Below are 19,870 nucleotides of genomic sequence, written 5' to 3' on the forward strand. Positions count from 1 at the left end.
GAGGTGGTAGTATCTAGTGGGGAGGTTGCCCCCAATCCTTGGGTTAGGGACAAGTTGCATTGTAGGCACAATTTGAGCTATTACCACACATCCATCACCTCAAGGAGATAATTGGTTCCAATGATAGGGTTAAGTGTCAGCATTATTCCACCAATACTTCTCTCAGTAGCTATCTGCATTTGATGATGGTTGAAACTTATCTTGAGCTTGAATATTAGTTTAATATTGATCGAAGCATTGTTAACTACTTGTTCGGTTTGATATACTCCTACATTCACTTGTAGGACCTCTTCCTTATTGCCTTAATCTATAGATTCCAATGGCTCTAAATGATACTCTTCGGCCTCTTCCTTCAGATAGGCCAAAGTTCCAAAACCAAGTTCCTTGAAAACCCTAATATTTTCATGCAAAAATTTATTGGTTGATTCATCCATCACAAAGATGGAATTCACTCAATGTACCACAGTATACATCAAAATATACTCTAGCTTATTGTTGCTGCTTAAATTGGTCCAGGTTGGAAGATAGATGCCTGGTCCTCATGTAGGGATGTTGGTGCTGGAGTGACCTGCAAGATAAGTTCCAAACTAGAGGTTGTGGCTCCACTGAGAACCCTCCGACGCTCAAGTTAGAAAAGCAAACAACAAAAGGAGCAGCAAAGGATTCTCTGAGAAGGATTTGGTTGGACTTACCTGATCCTCGGAGCTCCGATTGTTTATATAGAAGAATGTCAGACAGCTTGATTGTTAACTGTGAGATTGTATGATCTTGAGATTGCCAAACTGTTGAATATATCAAACTGGACGAGATAATTCAGCCCTTAGTTGCTGCCGCGAGATTAGAGGAGATGGTTACGCCAGATCTTATCTATTTGAGATGGACAGCTGTCGCGCATGTTGAAGAGATAAGTCGGTTGAAGTGATGTGGACAGCTCATATAGAGGTTAGACCTCATGGATGCTTCGGCTTAGCATGGAGACAGACTCCTCAGCTCATACGATGGTCTGTAGTCGTGTTGATGATCCAAGAACTTAAAATATCTTATGATGTAGCACTGACCTGAAGTGCTCATGGTAACCACTGTAACACTACTCTACTACTGAGTCTGAGAATCAGGAGCAAGGAGTACTCCAAAAGTATCTCAGATCCAACGCCATACGTTTCCGCCTTCACGTCTGTCTTCTGCATTTAAAGCGCATGATGTCAGCCTAATGTGACTAACACGGACGGGCATAACTGATGGGACCACCCAGACGACGGTCCCTTCGAGATTTTAATTACTTTACGATGGCTTTTTATTTTCTTCCTCCTTTAAATTTATGCTTTGAAGGCACAGATAGCCACAAATCTTCTTTTATGCTAATTATTCATCATGATTCTTTGGAGCAAGATGGATTCACAGCGTATGAAGAGATGAGCAAATTCTGGCTCGTAAGAGGTAGGTCGTGGTTTCAATTGATGAAACAAAACCCATGATCACGGAAGAAGAACATGCCACTCCTACCACTAAGCCCACGGCCCCACCATTGAAAGTCATGACATAAGATTTTACAGAAAAAGTTTTGGTCGACGGGGCGCTGACGGAGATAGCATCAGAAATGAGCACTGAGGGATGTTCCAACAAAGATCCGATTGAGGTAGTGCAGATGGAGAAGGTGGTCGACAACTCGGAGAAAGATCTAGTGACGATGATGGAGACTGGAGAATCTCTGGAGATGGCGACTCCTACTGAGTGCTTTCTTGCATCCACTTCTTATGTGGGATCCTTAGATTCGATGCCTCATGCTCCATCCACAGAAGAGATCCTCCAATCCATAGTGGAGTACTTGAGGAATCTCATACCGTCAGTCAAGAGGTTGTTCCTTAATGAACAAAGGGAGGAGAAGCGATCTGCCAACACTTTAAGATCTTTTGTACATGTGGGCCAATGTTTGGCGAGCCTCACCAGTTCCAACCTTGATGTTCTGACGACGAAAAAGGAGGAGATCGACTTGCTGAAGTATCGATTAGAGCATCTAGAGAGAAATAATACTGAGCTGGCCAAGAAGCTTAGTTTTATAGAAAAGGCTCTTCGGAAGGCCTAGGAGTCAATTCTCCATCGGGACGAAGAACTGCGACAAACTGAAAGATAGATTGAAGCCTTCGAATGACAGGAATTCAGGGCCAATAAGAAGGCTGAAGATCTCGAAAGATGGATTACAATCCTCGAGAGATAGAGGTCTGAGGCTGAGAAAGGCTGTCGTCGGACCCGTGATGACCTAGAGCATTTGAGGAGGACACTTTAAGTGAAAAGAAGTTCTCCTCATCTTGAAACTCACTCTCGAAGGAGCCCCAATGGTGGTCCATCCAAGAGGACCAAAACCTCCGAAGGGATGAGCCGTGGAGAGAGAACTCCTCGAGGAGATGGGTGCTCTGCTTCCAAGGGAGTTCAGGCCTCCCCAAAGCTGCTCTCAAAAGTCCAGAAGATCGGATCGGAGATAGAGCTCCTGAAGAAGAGGTTGGAAGAGAGAAAAATAAATCACAAACTTCTCTAAGATAAATTTATAGATCAGAAGATTTTACTCAAACGCATTGAAAATAGGAGAAAGCAGCTGGAGAAGGAAGGGGCTAAAATCGTAGCCCAAGCTTGCAAGATGGCGTTCTTTATGGACTTCGAGAAGTGCAAGTCCATTGCCTAGGTGCACCTTCCTTCTGACTTCATCAAGTATCTTCAAATCAATTATCTGGATGAGGATTTACAGACGATGTCATCGGATAATTGATTGAGGTTTATAATGACATCACACTTTTCGGATAAGATGGATAAGATCGATGCAGCCATCCAGATCGAGGATATCGTCAGCACTGAGGAATACCATCCCATAGACGAACTCCTCGACAATCCCCCTGAGGAGTGATTTATACCCTTTTCTTCTTTTATTCTCTGTGATCCGAGGCCCCTAGTCTTGTAATAGAATCTTCATAAGAACAGATGTATTCTTCTTCTTTTGATGAATATGAATCATGCTTTTAAATATGTGAATCAATTTTTAACATATGCTCGACCCCTAGCTATAATTACAAAATTTAATTAGAGTAATAGCCCAGGCGAATACTTAGCCTGTGTTGTGCTTCAAGCAAGGCACGAGCCGAACTGAAGTTAGAGCAAAAATCTGAGTTGGCTCTAGCTGTGGTTAGAATTGTAAGTGTAGTAGAGATTATAATTCTCATTCCGATCCAAAATAAATTTTCATACATGTCATATAGATTTTGAAAAGACTAAAATTCGAATTACATCCGTATGGGAGGAATTGATGCATGTCTGCACGTTTCTTCAAAAGTGGCGTAAAGTGTGATTTGTCTGCCATTGGCATTAACTACATATCAGCGGCAGCAATCACGTCCATTCTTAGTCTCCACGTGTCGTGCGTTTGCTAGTCTTCTATCAATGCATGTCTCTCGCAATTAATGCATCGATGGGAGGTAGTTTTTGGAGGTCCTGTTCAAGTCTGAGGTTATTTAAAATCTCTAGACAGAACGAGATACGAACCTTGCAAAGTTCTGATTATCTTCTCCTTCTACTGCGAGTTCCTCTCTTCTTCATTCTTTTGCGGCTTTCCTGCACAAAAGAAAGATGGCCATCATGAAGCCTGACTTTACACCGCTGAGCTTCAGATCAGAGTTGACAGAGTGGGACATAATCATGCTACATAAGCAATATCAAATACCTCCTACGTTCTAACTTGAAGTCCTAAAGCTAGGTGATCGAGTCTGCCATTCGCCTTCAGAACGTATGGATTTCTACGAGGAGTGCTTCTGAGCTGGACTGAGGCTTTCTCTCCATCTTTTTTTTAGTACTCCCTAATACTTTGAAATATCACCATGTACGGTGCTGCCGAATGCATGATGGCATATCTGCGGCTTCACCGTGGTATGCATGCTAACTAGGGTTATGCCAAATGTCACATTCTTTCATTTTCTCTTCAACCTCAAGCGGCACCCAGACTCGCACGTGTGGTGGTACATGACTATGTGGAAGAAGAAGGACAGCTTTCGCCTAGCATTTTTAGATATGCCTTCCATCATATATGGTTGGAAGTCAAGATTTTTCTCCATCTCGCAGACATTAGGCGAAGACTAGAATTTTACCACCTAGGGCAAACCCTGAGAGGCTATGCTAAAAGAACCTTCGATGAACAGGAGTCTAGAGTAGGAGATGATAGCTCTACGGAGCTTTAAGATTCCAGAGTTGAAAGAGCTACTATCGACTCAGGCATTGTTTAATGCTGGTATCAGCCAAGTCGCTCCTCAAGCTAGGCGAGTCAGTTATTCTAGCCTTAAATCTTCTAGCTCTATTTATCTTACAATTTGATCACCATGATTGCAGAGCTAGATGCTGGAAAGAGCTCGAGCCCACCAAAAAAAGAAAAAAAAAATCTACAGAAAAGAGGTGCCAAGCCCACCACCAGACAGAGCCTCCGAGCCAGAGTTGGAGATCCTGCACAACCGACTTCGGAGGCCAGGGAGTCTGAACCTTCTCATCCAAAAGATCATGAGATTATGTAGGTGAAAAGCGACTTGTCTACCACCTCAACTACTGCAGGCTACTGGATGGGCCGTGCAGACCAAGGCCTGGAGGAGGTGATTCTGAGCCTATCTGCTCTGTCAGCTCAGTGACCCGACTAGCTTCACCTGTTGTCGAATCCTCCTCGGATGAGGACCAGTCAAGGTTGCCGGCATGTCTGGAACTACACAAACTAGGCTGAAGCTTAAGGCCTCAGCACTGAGGGATCTCATGCTGGCGAGCAAGCTATTCTCCAAACTGCTCCTTTCTACTGACGTGAACGAGCTACTGAGCATTTCTCGGAGGGAGATGAGGAGAGGAGTCATGGATTACCTCATTCGAGTATGTTGAAGCTTTCCTATTTAGTACTTACTGTATGCTCATTTATCACTTATGAATTTTTTTTCACTTGCCAGCTTATCCATTACTTGAATGGATATATTGAAAGCTCCCGTGAGCTGGCCAAAGAGGTGAAGAAGTCTGGGCTCAAGGTTAAGATGCTCAAAAGAGCAAAAGAGAAGGCCGAGAAGCAGGTTGAAGAAATCTTCATAAAAGTCGATGCCACCGAGAGGAGAGCCGAAGATGTTGAGGTGGCGTTGGGGAAGGCTGTTGAGGAGAATTCTCAGCTACGGGGCTAGGCAATGGAGTTTGAAGCTCAGGTGAAGAAGAATGTAGCTGCTAGCGAGGAGAACTTTCACCTGCAAAAGAAAATAGGAGAGCTGAAGGTCTGATTGGAGGTTGAGGAGAAGCGAACAACTGAGGCCGCTTCTAAAGCTGTGGAGGACTTCCAGGGCTCAAAAGAATATGAGGAAGAAAGAGCTGAATATTTTACCGACACCTATAATGTCGGAAGGCAGTCTATCCGAGTCTGAATTGCTACCAAATATCCGAGTCTGGACTTGAATTTCTTAGATAAAATCTGAGATCCTACGACAGCGAATATCTCAGCAGCTGGCACCTTAGCTCCAGGCACTATTCTATAATTTTTGTATTTTTTTTTCATGTTTTAGGATCATTATAAAAAAATTTTGAAAAGAATAAAATGAGTAGAATCTTTTTCGTCATACTTCTGCTACGTGAACTTACTCATGTCGATCTGAGATAATTTAATTAAACAGTAACCTCATTCTACTCCCTTAAATACGAATGATTATAGAGAATGATGGTCGATGACTCATCTGATAAGGCCACACCTGGGAGACGATACGAGGCCTATGAAGATGCACCATGTGGGCACACTCTATTTTGCAAAGTGTCGTAGGGATTTATTCCCACTGCAGAGAAGGCACATCATTAACTGCTTGGCCATTAACTCCTAAGAAGCATCGATTGATGATTGATGTGGCTGGTAGTGTTTATAAATAAGAAACCAAAGAGCAAAAGGATCTCTACTTCTCCTTCTAAGAAGTCCTCTTCTTCGCCTACTGCCATGTCATTGCCTTCGAATCTATCACCCTTGGAGTTAATTGAGCAATGAGTGAGAGAGTGGAATGCCTTTGCAAGAGATGCCCGTCGAAGGTATTTAGCCCATGAAAGGGAGAGAGCTAGGCAGACTAGCGCATCCTCTTCTCATGGGGTCTCCCCTTCTCTGCCTCCTACGATCAGACTCCCTCCTCATCTTGAGCACATCCCGCCTGCAATTCAAGAGTGCTACATTATAGAGTTTCAGGATTCTATGGCATTCAGGAGGAAAATGCTCGACGTCGCCGCCATCTCCTTCATCCAGGGCTTCGATGATTGTAAAGCCCGTCTGCTAAGGATAATACCTATCTAGAATCTCATGGCATACAAGCTGGCCATACCAACAAAGAGGTGGAGACCTTGATAGATGAAGATTGAATCAGCTTATCCAGATGGTGAGGAGGTGAAGTCTTCGATGGACGAAGATCGAACCAGCTCACCTGGCCGATCCGATGCTCCATCGATTATAGCGGGACATCCTTCCCCATCTTCTTCTTACCTTCTTTGTTTTCTTCTCTTGTTCACAAGATGATGCCGAGAGCAACAGTCTTCTCTTTGTAAAGTATTCAAAATACCAATTTTTTCTTTATAAAGTGCTTGGAGCACTGACTTTTTCTTTGTAAAGACTTTAATGAATAGAAAGGAATGCTTTGTTTTGGAAATCTTTGCTTTGATTCCAACTTTAAATTTATATCTATGAATTTTATGAATTTTGGTTGGTTTGTAGAGAACAATACAAGTAGATGCTCAGATCAGCGTGAGAAAATGCTTACTGCTCAGTTCGGTATAAGTAAAGATCCGAATAACTCAGATCAGTATGAAAAAATCTTAGTGCTCAGTTCAACACAAGTAAAGTTCTAGGTAGCTCAGCTTTAGCATAAATATATTTCGGACAACTTTGATTAAAGTAAACATATTTAGAGCAGATTGAAATAACTAGAATTTAGTCTAGCTGTCTATGGATCTTAAACATCATAATAATCACCTCAACACTATCCTTCTACTCCCGAGTCTGAGATAATGCCTTAGGCGGAAGGAGTACTGTTGAAATAATACCTCTGGCTATATGTTGTCCATCTCTTTCATTCTTCTTTTGAAGAGGCAGTGTGTGCCGGTGGTGATCTTGTGCCTATAGCATCTAGGACTTTTCAATGGTATTCTGAGGGTTTGATTAGTTATCTCTCACGAGTGATGTTGTGTGCCTACGACGATCTTGTGCCTATGGCATCTAACACTTCTCGTCTTCACATGAGAGGCGATGTGTGCTAGCAGTGAGTTTGTGCCTATGATATTTTACACTCTCGATGATGTTTCGAGGGTCTGATTACCTATCTCTCACGAGTGGCGTTGTGTGCCTGTGACAATCTTGTGCCTACGACATCTAGTACTTCTCATCTTTGCACGAGAGGCAGTGTATGCCAGTAACAAGCTTGTGCCTATAGCATCTTGCACTCTTGATGGTGTTTCGAGGGTCTAATTAGTTATCCCTCACGAGTGATGTTATTATAGCGATCTTATGCCTACGACATCTAGCACTTCTCATCTTCGCACGAGAGGTAGTGTGTGCCAGTGATGAGCTTGTACCTACAGTATCTTGCACTCTCGATAGTATTTCGAGAGTCTGATTAGTTATCTCTTATGAGTGGTATTGTGTGCCTGTAGCAATCTTGTGCCTACAACATCTAGCACTCCTCATATTCATGTGAGAGGCAGTGTGTGCCAACGGCAAGCTTGTGCCTACAGCATCTTGTACTCTCGATGATATTTCGAGGGTCTGATTAGTTATTTCTCATGAGTGGCATTGTGTGCCTGCGGCGATCTTATACCTGCGGCGATCTAGTACTTTTCATCTTCGTGCAAGAGGCAGTGTGTGTTAGCGGCGAGCTTGTGCCTATGACATCTTGCATTTTTGACGACATTCTGAGGGTCTGATTAGTTATCCCTTTAGAGGTTCCCTCAAGGGTCTCCCTCTGCTTCTCATACGACTTGGGCTCTGTAAGGATCTGATAAGTCAGCCTCACTTCAGAGTTGTCGAGGTCTTCTCGAGGATCTATTAAGTTAGTCCTCACATTAGTTGACCGTAGTTATAGTTTAGGGTCTTAAGTAGAAGGAGGAGGCAACTCTTGAAGGACTCAGGCACCAATCGCAAATTGATAGCCCTACAAATTTTATTTTCATAGAAAGTATTATTACATTATTAGTAATATATGCGGAGGTTCGCCAAGTTCCATGGCCTGAAAATTAGAATCTCATCGAGCTGCTTCAGTCTATAAGTCTAGGTGTACCACTTCATCCACTCAATAAGGATCTTTTCAGTTGTGCGTAACTTCTCCTACATTTTTCAGACCAAAGGGCATTACTCTGTAACAATAGAGTCCACCATCAATAACAAAAGCTATTTTCTCCTCATCCTCAAACATCATGCGAAAGTAACCATGAAGCTGAGGAACTTAGCTTATGCCCCAAGGTGGCATCCACCAATTGATTGATCCGAGGCAAAGGATAGCTGTCTTTAGGATAAGCTTTGTTGAGATCGACAAAATTGATACACATGCGTCATTTCTTATTTGCCTTTTTTATCAACATAATATTTGCTAGCCAATCTGGGTACATAACCTCTCAAATAAAACTGGCTTTGAGCAGCTTATCGACTTCCTCAGCTATGACCTTTTGACTCTCCAGAGAAAAACTCCACTTTTTTTGCTTTATTGATCGATAGGTTGGGTCCATCCTTTAATGATGGGATATCACCTCAGAATCGATATCGAACATATCTACAACAAACCAGGCAAAAAGATCTGCATTCTTCGATAAAAGATTAATTAGTTGGCATTTGGTTATCTCATCTAGACGTGAGCCGATTTTTACCATCTGGCTTGGGTTCTCCTTTCTCAGCAAGACATTTAAAAGGTCTTCGATTGGTTGGGGGCATCCATCGATCAGGTCCTCCCTAGCACCCAACCTTATCAAAAGCTCGGGCTGGATCTCTGCTAAGGCCAGTTGATTCCCTACTCTCAGCTTAGTGGCAAAGCATTCACAAGCCATGGCTTGGTTGTCTTGGATCTGCCTCACTCCATGCTCGGTCAGAAACTTCACCATCAGATGGTAGCTTGAGATGACAGCTTTCAAAATCCATAAGCTAGGATGGCTGACGATGATGTCGTAAGTCGAGGGTAGCTTGACCATCAAAAAGTTAACTTGAATTGTCGTTCACTTTGGTGGGGTTCCCATAGTGAGAGATAACTTAATCATTCCCTTCGAGATCACAGAACTCCCAGAGAAATCCTGAATTAGAATATCGAACCTATTTAACTGGCTAGGTGTAAACCTTATTTGGGTGAAGATAGAAAAATACAAAATATCTATTGAACTTTCATTATCTATAAAGACACGATATATATTAAAATCAGTGATGTTCACTATTACAACCACCGCATCATTATGCAGAGTGAGCACACCCTCTGCATCACACTCGATGAAGGTAATGACCTCCTCCTGCCCCTTCAATAATCATGTGGATTTCTTCTCAGATGGTTTACTCTTCTTCCGCCACTTGCCCTCTGACCTGTTGCCGCTCCTACCGCGTTGGTGTTTGCTATGGCTGAGGCAGAGAGAGAGGCTGCTGAGGCAAAAGAGGTGGCTGCTGAACCCTTGGAGCTTGACGTTAAGGGCCCACTCTTTGAACAAAATGATTCAGCCACCCCTAGACAAGTCTCTCGATCTCGTCGTGAAGCTAGTGGCAATCTTAAGTATCGTGACCATGATCATGATGGTAAAAGCAGTATTTATTCGGGTCTCGATGGTATATAGACCTCATTTTCATCGATCGAAGCTCAGGTAACTTAGGTCTTACTTGTAACAATACCTCATTCCGAGAAACAATCAGGGGCATGTAGTTATTATACTGCCCAAGAGGTGATGGTCGTCAAACCCTTCTCGGAGGACTCCAGGATTGATGATTTCGACCCCCATTATTCCACCTCTAGGGCGGGGACCGAGAGTGCTGGCAGCTTTTCTCCTCTCATTTTGGATGGCACTCCTTACTGGATCCCACCATAGTTGAACCGACAGGAGTATCCTTGATGAAGACCTCTTCCATACGGGCATACTTCTCTGCACAGGCAAGCATATCCGGGAGATCCCGAGGATAAGTCTTAATTAACGATTTTTTCAAGTTATTCTTCAACAGACTGCTTATCATTACGGCCATCACGATCGACTAGTCTAGATTTTGGACCTCCAGGGTCACCACGTTAAATCTATTCATGAAAAAATAGATCGACTTGCCCTTTTTTTGCTTGATGGTGTGGAAGTAGTCAGACCGCTTCTGCTGTTGCCAACTGCTGATAAAATGGCCGACGAAACATCGATACAAATCTTCAAAAGAATGGATAGATATTCTGTTGGAAAATATATCCCAAAAGTCAATCGTCAAGCTGTTGATGGTTAAGCAACCTTGTATTGTAATTGATTTGTTAATAAATAAAATATATTTTTGGTATTTTCAACATAAGTTTTCATCTTTCTAATGAACTCCATTGTTGTGATGAAGTCCTTAGGACTATTTAGGTTTGATAAAGAAAAGATTTATTGATTAGTCCTTAAAATTGTTCACAACCAAATGATAGGCTGTTAATAAGGACGATAGCTTCCATCGAGCATAGGTCACTGTAGGTCATATGGGTTGGTTGTCCTCATAACTAAAGAGTATAGAGACACTGGTATAGCATACAGGTGAAATGCAAGGGTACATCATTGTCATTGAACGTGACCAACTCCAGAGTATTCTGCTATTGAGAATGTCTCTAATGGGATATAGGTATAAGTGTCCCTTAGACCTGAGATCATCTCAGTGACTTGCAAGCAACTCACTGTGCTTTGGTACTAGATTAACTGAATTTTTAATTCAGTGATGGAAGGCTTCTGGGCACAGTCAAGTACTTGCAAAGTCAGAGTGTGATCGAGATAGAGTTGACCACTCCAAAAGTTGGAGAAGAATAAGTCACTGTATTTCAATTTAGCAAAACCTTGACCAGGGTAATCCATCAGATGGATTTGATATTTTGAAATACAATGTGGACAACCTGATCAGAATTGACAGTTGAACTCTGATGTGTCCTATGAGCATTTTAGTCAAAGCGATGAATTATATGAAAACTATATCCGCATGGGTTCTAAGGATGTTGTTCTACACATTCGACCTATCCAACCGTCGGGTACCATTCTAGATGGTCACTTTGATTCGTACAGAAATTTATTCCTGTGCTACCGACTTAAGTTTGGACCAATGAGGTCACACATATTAGAGTTCACAATCTGATCGAATGGTTGATCAATAATTAAGAATCATTCTAGGGTTAAACGATCAATACGATTGACATTTAACCTAATGCAAGTATTACAGGAGGATCGATTAGCAATTCAATTGTTAATTGGCTTAATTTGATTAAGCCAATGGATTGAGATTAAATCTAATTGAATATTATTTAATTAAATTTAATTTGAGATTGATTGGATCAAGTTCAATTGGTTTATTGGATAAGCCAAGTGCAAGAAAAAACTAGTCCTAGTTCAATTAGGACTTGGATCAACCTAATTTTTAATTCGATTAAAAAATTAAATCAGATTTAAATCTAATTTAATGTGATTAAATTAGGTTCTTAATTAGGTTAAGGCTTATTTTAATTAGATTAATTTAGTTTTGGTATGATTTGGTTTGAGAAACCAGATTGGAATAAGACATACATTGAATCCTAGTAAGACTAGGATTCCACCTTGCACCAATTTAGCCCCCACGCCCACTCTCTCTTATCCCACGCCCACTCTCTCTTATTTTGTGTGACAAAATTTTTCTCTCAGGTCTTCACACACATCCAAAACTTTCCTCTCTTTTTCTCTTACATAGAAAGTGGTTGTGGATCAAGTCAAAGTAAGAATTAGTTTGGATTTCAAATTCTACGAGATAGAGTTTTAGGAAACCAAAATTTTTTCCTTATGACACTGATTTTATTGAGATTTTTTTTAATATTTTTGTGGATTTTATGGCATATAATATGCATCCTTTTCTGGTGGTCCATGCATAAAAAGAAAGAGGGGGCGTCCAAGAGTTGGGCGCCCCTTGTCTTGCCATGTTTGGATAATCCTTGACTAGGTATTTGACCTAGATAAGGACTCTATCATATCTCTCTATTTAAATAGAGAAAAGAGAGACCTTTGGGGTGTGCAAAAAATAGAGAGAAAGAAAGTTGGGACATGGAGATACAATAGACACAAGACTAGGTGTCTAGGTGAGAGAAAAGAGAAGAAGAAGAGGGTCTTCTTCTAGGGTTACTGTGTTCACCTCTTTTCTTCCTTCATCTTGAGTTTTCTGAGAGTATCTCAGATCTAAAACTCCTTCTCCTACTTTTCATCTTTGGAAGAGTCCTAATTAAGAAGAAAGAGGCATCTGATCGACCATCGAAGAAGGATCAGCGTAGTACTAGCAAACTGTGCTGATTTTCTGGACCAAGACTTCTGATCGTGATTTATGAGCTCATATGGATGACTCCTAGAGACTAGATGCATGTCTGGCTCGCAACATCATCCTTAAGTCTAGATCAGTAAAGTTAGAACGTCTAAATTACAAGGTAATAGATCTGATCTATTATATTTTACATACATTAGATGTAGTATAGAAACATATTGATATGATCAACATGTAGTTCTTGCTCTTTATATTTTGATTTTTGATTTAATTGTCAAGTAATAATCATGTAATAGGATCTTAGATCTAAAAATTTTTTAACTTTTAAGATAAATTTTAATTTATTTTAGTGTTCCGCTGCCTGATCTTGAAAAAGTTTTAAGATCTAACCCTGAAACTCTAGATCTAGTTCTTTTAATTAGTATCAGAGCCTAAGTTGTTTATTACATGATTATTTATACATACTTAGATTATTTATTAGATTAGATTTAATTTATAATCTGATTGTTAAATCTAAAATTAAAAATTTTAGATCAATCATGAACTGTAGGTTGTCCTGCTGTAAGGTTTATCCCTTACAGTGCAAAGGTTATCCTAGTTTGTGTAGATCTATCTTTAATCATAAATTTGTTAGATGTGATTGATTTATGTCACAAATTGACATAAAAAGTATCAATTAATATCTAAATTATCTAACTTTATTAGGAAATTGATACTTGTTATTATATTTTGCAGAAGAAGAGGTCATCAATAGAAAGAACAAGGAAAGAGGATTCTAACGATGCAAATTTTATGCAAAACGGACTTAAATTGACCCAGAAATTGAAAAATGAAGAAAGAAGACTCAATTGGGTCAAATCCGAGTCAAATCAGGTCAAAATTGATCAAAAATCAACTGATTTGGTGATCTGGTTAGCCGCCTGATCCACAGCAACAGGTGCCTGGACCATGGACCCATCGGCGCACCATAAACCAGCCAATCAGCGAGTCTCGGCTCACCGCAACGCATCGCGAGCCCGATCCACGCGCGCGGTCCAGGGCTCATGAGGAGAGAGAAGAAGGTCCGAAGGGCAACCTGATAACTTCACATCACTCGATGGTCCGATCTTCTCTGATCAAGATCCAACGCTCCACATTTTTGTGCCATCGGACGGCCACCATCGCAGCCGGTCAAGATCCATCCGTAATCAAGGCAATTGCAAGAATCAATAAACACTAGGACAACACGGGATCCTTCTGCAGCGCGATCCAACGGACGAAATCTTCCAACGCTTTGATCGGACGGTCCGCGACGCATCCGACCTGATCCCATCTCTGCAACATGATCCAACGGCAGCGCTTCACTTAGATCATGATCCGACGGCCCAGAATCGCTTCCGGCTTAATTTATTAGATGAATTGGGTCCTTTAGATGAAGATCGGACGGCTGAAACAATTTCTAGGGTTTCTTGATGGATTTAAGTACTTTTTGAGCGAGATTTGAGCTCCTAAACCCCCTAACAGCCCTCTAAAATCTCTTAGTCCCACATCTAAAGTTTTGAAAACTTTATATCCCCCAAATGCCTATAAAAAGCCCCCAAATGCCTTTATTTTTTTGAGGGATTCTTGCCTTCCGATCAAGCTTGTAACCCTAGATAGTGGGGTTTTTAGCTTTCTTCTCAAGCCTCGAGCTTTGAAGTTTTTGTAATAAATTTTTTTTATATAAAATTTTATTTTTATGTAATTTTATCTCTTTACATTATGTAATTTATTTTTCTTGCAATTAGGATAGTTTAATTTATGCAATTTAATTTTATGCAATTAGGTTAGTTTAAATTATGCAGTTTAAATTTATGCAATTAGGATAGTTTAGTTTATGAAATTAGGATAGTTTATTTTTTTATATTTAAATTTTGCAAGTAGATTTAGATCATGTCTAGCTAAGCATCCCTTCTAGGGTTTGCGATGAAGCTAGATCATGAGTAGGGGTTTTACATAGGGTTCTTTCTTTTTCTTAGGGTTTCTTTTTCTTCCTCTTTTGTCAAAAATTTTTGATGAACTACAGTTGGGTTAGAGTCCCTTCATAGTTCATGCTTGATTCAGTGCATAGGAGGAGAAAACCCTAAGGGATCCTAGTTACTACTCCCTTGTAAAGAATCTTGATGGGTTATCGTTGGGCCTTAGTCCCTTCATAATCTATGTTTGGGAAAGATAAGAGGAGTAGTCGTTAGGATCAATAAGAAAAATTCTAGATAGAATTTTCTAATCTAGATCTAGTGGATTCAAAAACCCTAGATCCTTAGTCTTATTGTCTTTAGCAAACAACTTTCGACTTTCGATTTTCGTTAAAACTCGCTTGAGCATAGATTTGAAAATCATTTTTAAACCAAGTCTCTATGGGATCGATCCATACTCGCTGGTCGTGCTACTCTGCACACTGTGTGCTTGCGATTTTATTTATAAATTTTAAGATTTGCACATCAAGTTTTTGGCGCCGTTGTCGGAGATTTGACGTTTTAAATTGTTTTCAAATATTTATTCTTCATACTTTATAACTCTCTTTCTTTTTCCTTTAGGTTTCTAGATTTAGTTGGTAATTGCTGGAAAACTCAGGTATGCTTTTAATTTTTCTTTTATTATTTTTAGTTAATTACTTTTCCTTTTAGACCTAATCATTTGAATTTACTTAATCACAAAAAAAAAAAAATAAAATAAAAATAAAACAAAACAAAAGACATTTCATAATCGTGAAGTAAAATATCAAAATAAAAAAATTTCTAAATTAAAATCTTTTACATTCTTGGTCATCTTGTTTATTTGCATTTACATTTTCATAATTAATCTAAGGGCATCAACCCATTAACAAGATAAGGTGGAGATTTCATTATCCTTCCTTAGCCCAAAAACCATCTCCATCATATTGCATTACCTAGATCTTTAATCTTAAAATCAATTAGACGTCAACCTTAAGGAATTCGAGCTCAATAGGACAAGGAACCCTAAGAGTTCTACCAAGTTTGAGTTGTTTGATTAGTTGGTGTCTAGGCAAGTCCCTGAGGGTGGTTTGTTAAATCGGTTCAGTTGCTGGCCTGGCCAACTCGTTTGGTGTCTAGAAAGGCAACGATGAGTGAACCTCCCACCTCTTATACTTACCTGGCTAACTAGTTGATCAATCTCCACTTGGAAGGCTTGAAGGGTCATCTTGGAACAGTTAGGAGCTGTCTAGATTTAGGTTAACCCTAGGATAGATTGAGTTTAATTTATTGTTTCACTTGTTTGAAAAATAAAAAAAAAATTATTAAAATTTAAATTAATTTGGTTACTTTTCTTTAGATTTAGGACTCCTTAGGATCTTTTCTTTAGAACTTTTTCTCTTTTCTTTCTTTTTCTTATACATAAAAATTTTATAAAAAAAAAATTATATAAACATCGAGAATCGTACACCTCATGTGTGGAGAAGAGTGTCGGGTCGTCTAGTTAGAATTGAGTCAATTCCTGTTGTTCCAATGGCTGAACCAATCCAACCCATGACCCTTAAGGATTTGTGTTATCCAGTTGGCTCCATCCAACCATCTTGTATCAGGTTGCCACAACCCACAGCTAACAATTTTGAAATCAAACCTCAAATCATAAATATGCTTCTAAAATTCACAGGATTAGAGGATGCTTATATATTTATTAGAGAATTTGAGGAGGTATGTGCAACCATGAAACTACAATTAACAGAGGATGAGGTCAAACTTAGATTAATCAACTTTGCCCTTAAGGATAATGCTAAGAAGTGGCTCATAGTCTGCCAAACCATTCTGTCACTACCTGGGAGGGCTTTGTGAGAATATTTTTGAAAAATTATTTCCCCCATCATAAAACAGCTAGGATTAGGAATGAAATAAATCAATTTGACCAACTAGCTGGTGAATCATTTTGGAAGTACTTTGATCGTTTCAAGAATCTTTTGACCCAATACCCACACCATGGAATAAAAACTTGGAGACTATGCCAGATCATCTATGAGGGGTTATATTCAAACTCAAGAACCATGCTAGAGTCCATGTGCCAAGGCCAATTTATGGACAAAGAAACTACTGAAGCTTGGCAATTCTTAGAAGACCTAGCCAAAAAAAATTTACAGTGGGAAACAACTAGAGAACCTGATAAAGCTACACCTTCAAGAGGAGGAATACATCAAATTCAACCAACCCTAGCATCAGAGGCCAAGATTGCAACCTTAACACATAGATTGGAAGCCTTAGAATTACAGAGACCAGCCAATGTAAATCAAATATCTGCACCCATGTGTAAAGGGTGCAATGCACCAGACCATGTCTTAGAAGAATGTTCCTACTCGAATGAGTGTGCACAGGTGAATGCCACCTATCAAGGACCATTGAACAATCCTTATGCACCCACATATAACTCAGATTGGAGGAATCACCCGAATTTCTCATGGTCCCAGAATCCTAATGTAGGCAATCCAAATTTCAATCAGCAAAATCTAAGGTCCAACCCAGTGATGAACAACCCGCCAGGCTTCCATGATAATGATAAGAAAATTACCTCTTTAGAGAAAAGCCTAGAAGCCATGATGAAGACACATACCAGCTTTATGCAAACCACGGGTCAACTCATAAATAATAACACCCAAGCTATAGCCCATCTGGAAATGCAAGTAAGTCAGCTGGCTTCGACCATTAGTGAACGAGAACATGGTAGGTTACCTAGCCAACCTGAGCCAAATCCTAGGAACCAAAATGGTCCACGACCCCAACAAGAAAACCAAGTTAATGGTGTAAATATCATTCATACCTTAAGATCAGAAAAACAAATAGACAATAAGGTAGTTGCACTTGATGATATAAAGGACTCATCTACCGAGTCACCTTCTAAAACTACTACCTTTCAACCTCAAGCACCAGAAACTGAAAATTCACCTAGTCCAGTACTTAAAAGTCCTAGAGCTCCTTTTCCAAATAGATTGAAATCCAATAAATCTGAACATTTAGACAAAATTTTAGAGGTATTTAAACAAGTCCAAGTTAATATTCCTCTTTTAGATATAATCCATCAGGTTTCAACTTATGCCAAATTTTTAAAAGATCTTTGCACTAGAAAAAGGACCACTAATGTACCAAAAAAAGCATTTTTGGCTGCAAGTGTCAGTTCATACCTATCTAGCTATGTGCCAATTAAATATAAGGACCCTGGAGCTCCAACAATTTCTTGTGTTATTGAAGAAACCAATATAAAAAAGGTCTTGCTAGATCTAGGAGCTAGTGTGAATATCCTTCCATATTCGGTGTATGAGCAACTAGGATTAGAAAAACTTCAACATACTGGGATCACATTACAGTTAGCCGATAGATCTCTCAGGATCCCTAAGGGAATGGTCGAGGATGTTCTGATAAAGGTTGAAAATTTTATTTTCCCTGTAGATTTTATTATTTTAGAGACTGAGCCAGTTGCGAATCCTAAAGGACATATACCTGTCATTTTAGGAAGACCATTCTTAGCTACAGCTAATGCTAAAATCAATTGTCGAAATGGTCTAATGAAGTTATCCTTTGGGAATATGACCATTGAGCTTAATGTTTTTAACTTAGAACAGAAATCCTCTTCTCATGCTGATGTCAATGTAGTCCAAGATGGTATTTATGAATCCATTGACATTAGTGATGATGAAGTCGACCTAGAGTCTAACCCCTGGTTAATCCATGAGTCTGAGGATGTCAATGAAATACTTAAAGAAAATCAGATTAATCAGGAATCGACACTTCCTACTGAACCAATCATTGAGATGGTGAAATCATCACCTAAACCATCGATAGAGGAAGCATCCATTTTAGAACTGAAACCCCTCCCAGAACATCTCAAGTATGCATATCTAGGACCCAAAGAAACTTTGCCTGTAATTATTGCATCAGACCTAGATCCCAAGCAAGAGGAGGAGTTAGTGTCAGTTCTAAAAGCAAATCAAGAAGCAATAGGTTGGACCATAGCAGATATCAAAGAAATAAGCCCTTCTATAGTTCAACATAGAATATACTTAGAGGAAGAGGCTAAACCAACAAGAGAAGCCCAAAGAAGGCTTAATCCAGCTATGAAGGATGTAGTTAAAAAGGAGATTCTGAAACTCTTAGATAGTGGAATAATTTATCCTATTTCTGATAGCTCTTGGGTAAGCCCAGTTCAAGTAGTACCCAAGAAATCTAGGGTAACAGTGGTCCAAAATGATGCAAACGAACTTATCCCAACTAGGACCCAAACGGGATGGAGGGTCTGTATAGACTATAGAAAGTTGAATGCTGCGATAAGAAAAGATCACTTTTCTTTGTCATTTATTGATCAAATGTTGGAAAGACTAGCCGGACAAGAGTTTTACTGTTTTCTTGATGGATACTTTGGTTACAACCAGATCCCCATAACCACTGAAGATCAAGAAAAGACTACATTCACCTGTCCATTTGGTACTTTTGCCTATAGACGAATGCCCTTTGGACTATGTAATGCACCGGCAACCTTCCAGAGATGCATGATCAGTATGTTTTCAGATATGATAGAACAATTTCTAGAAATTTTTATGGATGACTTTTTTGTTTTTGGCCTAACCTTCTCCGAGTGTCTGAATCACCTGCAATTAGTTCTAGAACGATGTAAAGAGAAGCACTTAGTTTTCAACTAGAAAAAATGTCAGTTTATGGTCAAACAGGGAATAGTTCTTGGCCATGTCATTTCTAAAAAGGGGATTGAAGTGGACAAGGCCAAAATAGATCTAATTGCAAGTCTTCCACCACCTAAATTTGTGAAAGAAATACGTTCATTTTTAGGTCATGCTGGATTCTATAGAAGGTTTATTGCCAACTTTAGCAAAGTAGCACGTCCACTGACTAATCTTTTGGCAAAGGATACCAAATTTGAATTTACTCATGAGTGCTTGGAATCTTTTGAATTTCTAAAAAAAGCACTTGTATCAGCTCCAATCATTCATCCTCCTGTCTGGTCTGAACCATTTGAATAATGTGTGATGCGTCCGATCATGTTGTGGGCGCAATCTTAGGTCAACGGATAAATAAGCTGCCTAGAGTGATATATTATGCAAGTAAAACCTTAAATGATGCGCAGCTTAACTACACCACAACTGAAAAGGAGTTCCTTACCGTTGTCTTTGCTTTAGAGAAATTTAGATCTTATTTGGTTGGGACCCACACTATTGTTTACACCGATCACTCAGCCATTAGACATCTCCTAGCAAAGAAGGATGCCAAGGCACGCTTAATCAGATGGATTTTGCTCCTTCAAGAATTTGACCTAGAAATTAAGGACAAGAAAGGCACTGAGAACGTTGTAGCAGATCATTTGTCCCGAATTCCAGTCGCACCATCTAGTGAACCACCCATCAATGAATCTTTCCCAGATGAGCAACTCATG

General features: G+C 39.9%; 1 non-coding gene across 1 annotated transcript; it reads right to left on the reverse strand.

The window, feature by feature from the left end:
- Nucleotides 1-16,319: 16,319 nt before the first annotated feature.
- On the reverse strand, nucleotides 16,320-16,426 carry LOC140853543 (small nucleolar RNA R71). Its single transcript, XR_012136613.1, has one exon. It is a non-coding gene; the product is annotated as a small nucleolar RNA R71 (small nucleolar RNA).
- Nucleotides 16,427-19,870: the final 3,444 nt, after the last annotated feature.

Source organism: Elaeis guineensis, chromosome 13, assembly GCF_000442705.2.
Source record: "Elaeis guineensis isolate ETL-2024a chromosome 13, EG11, whole genome shotgun sequence".
In the NCBI taxonomy this organism is placed as follows: Eukaryota; Viridiplantae; Streptophyta; class Magnoliopsida; order Arecales; family Arecaceae; genus Elaeis; species Elaeis guineensis.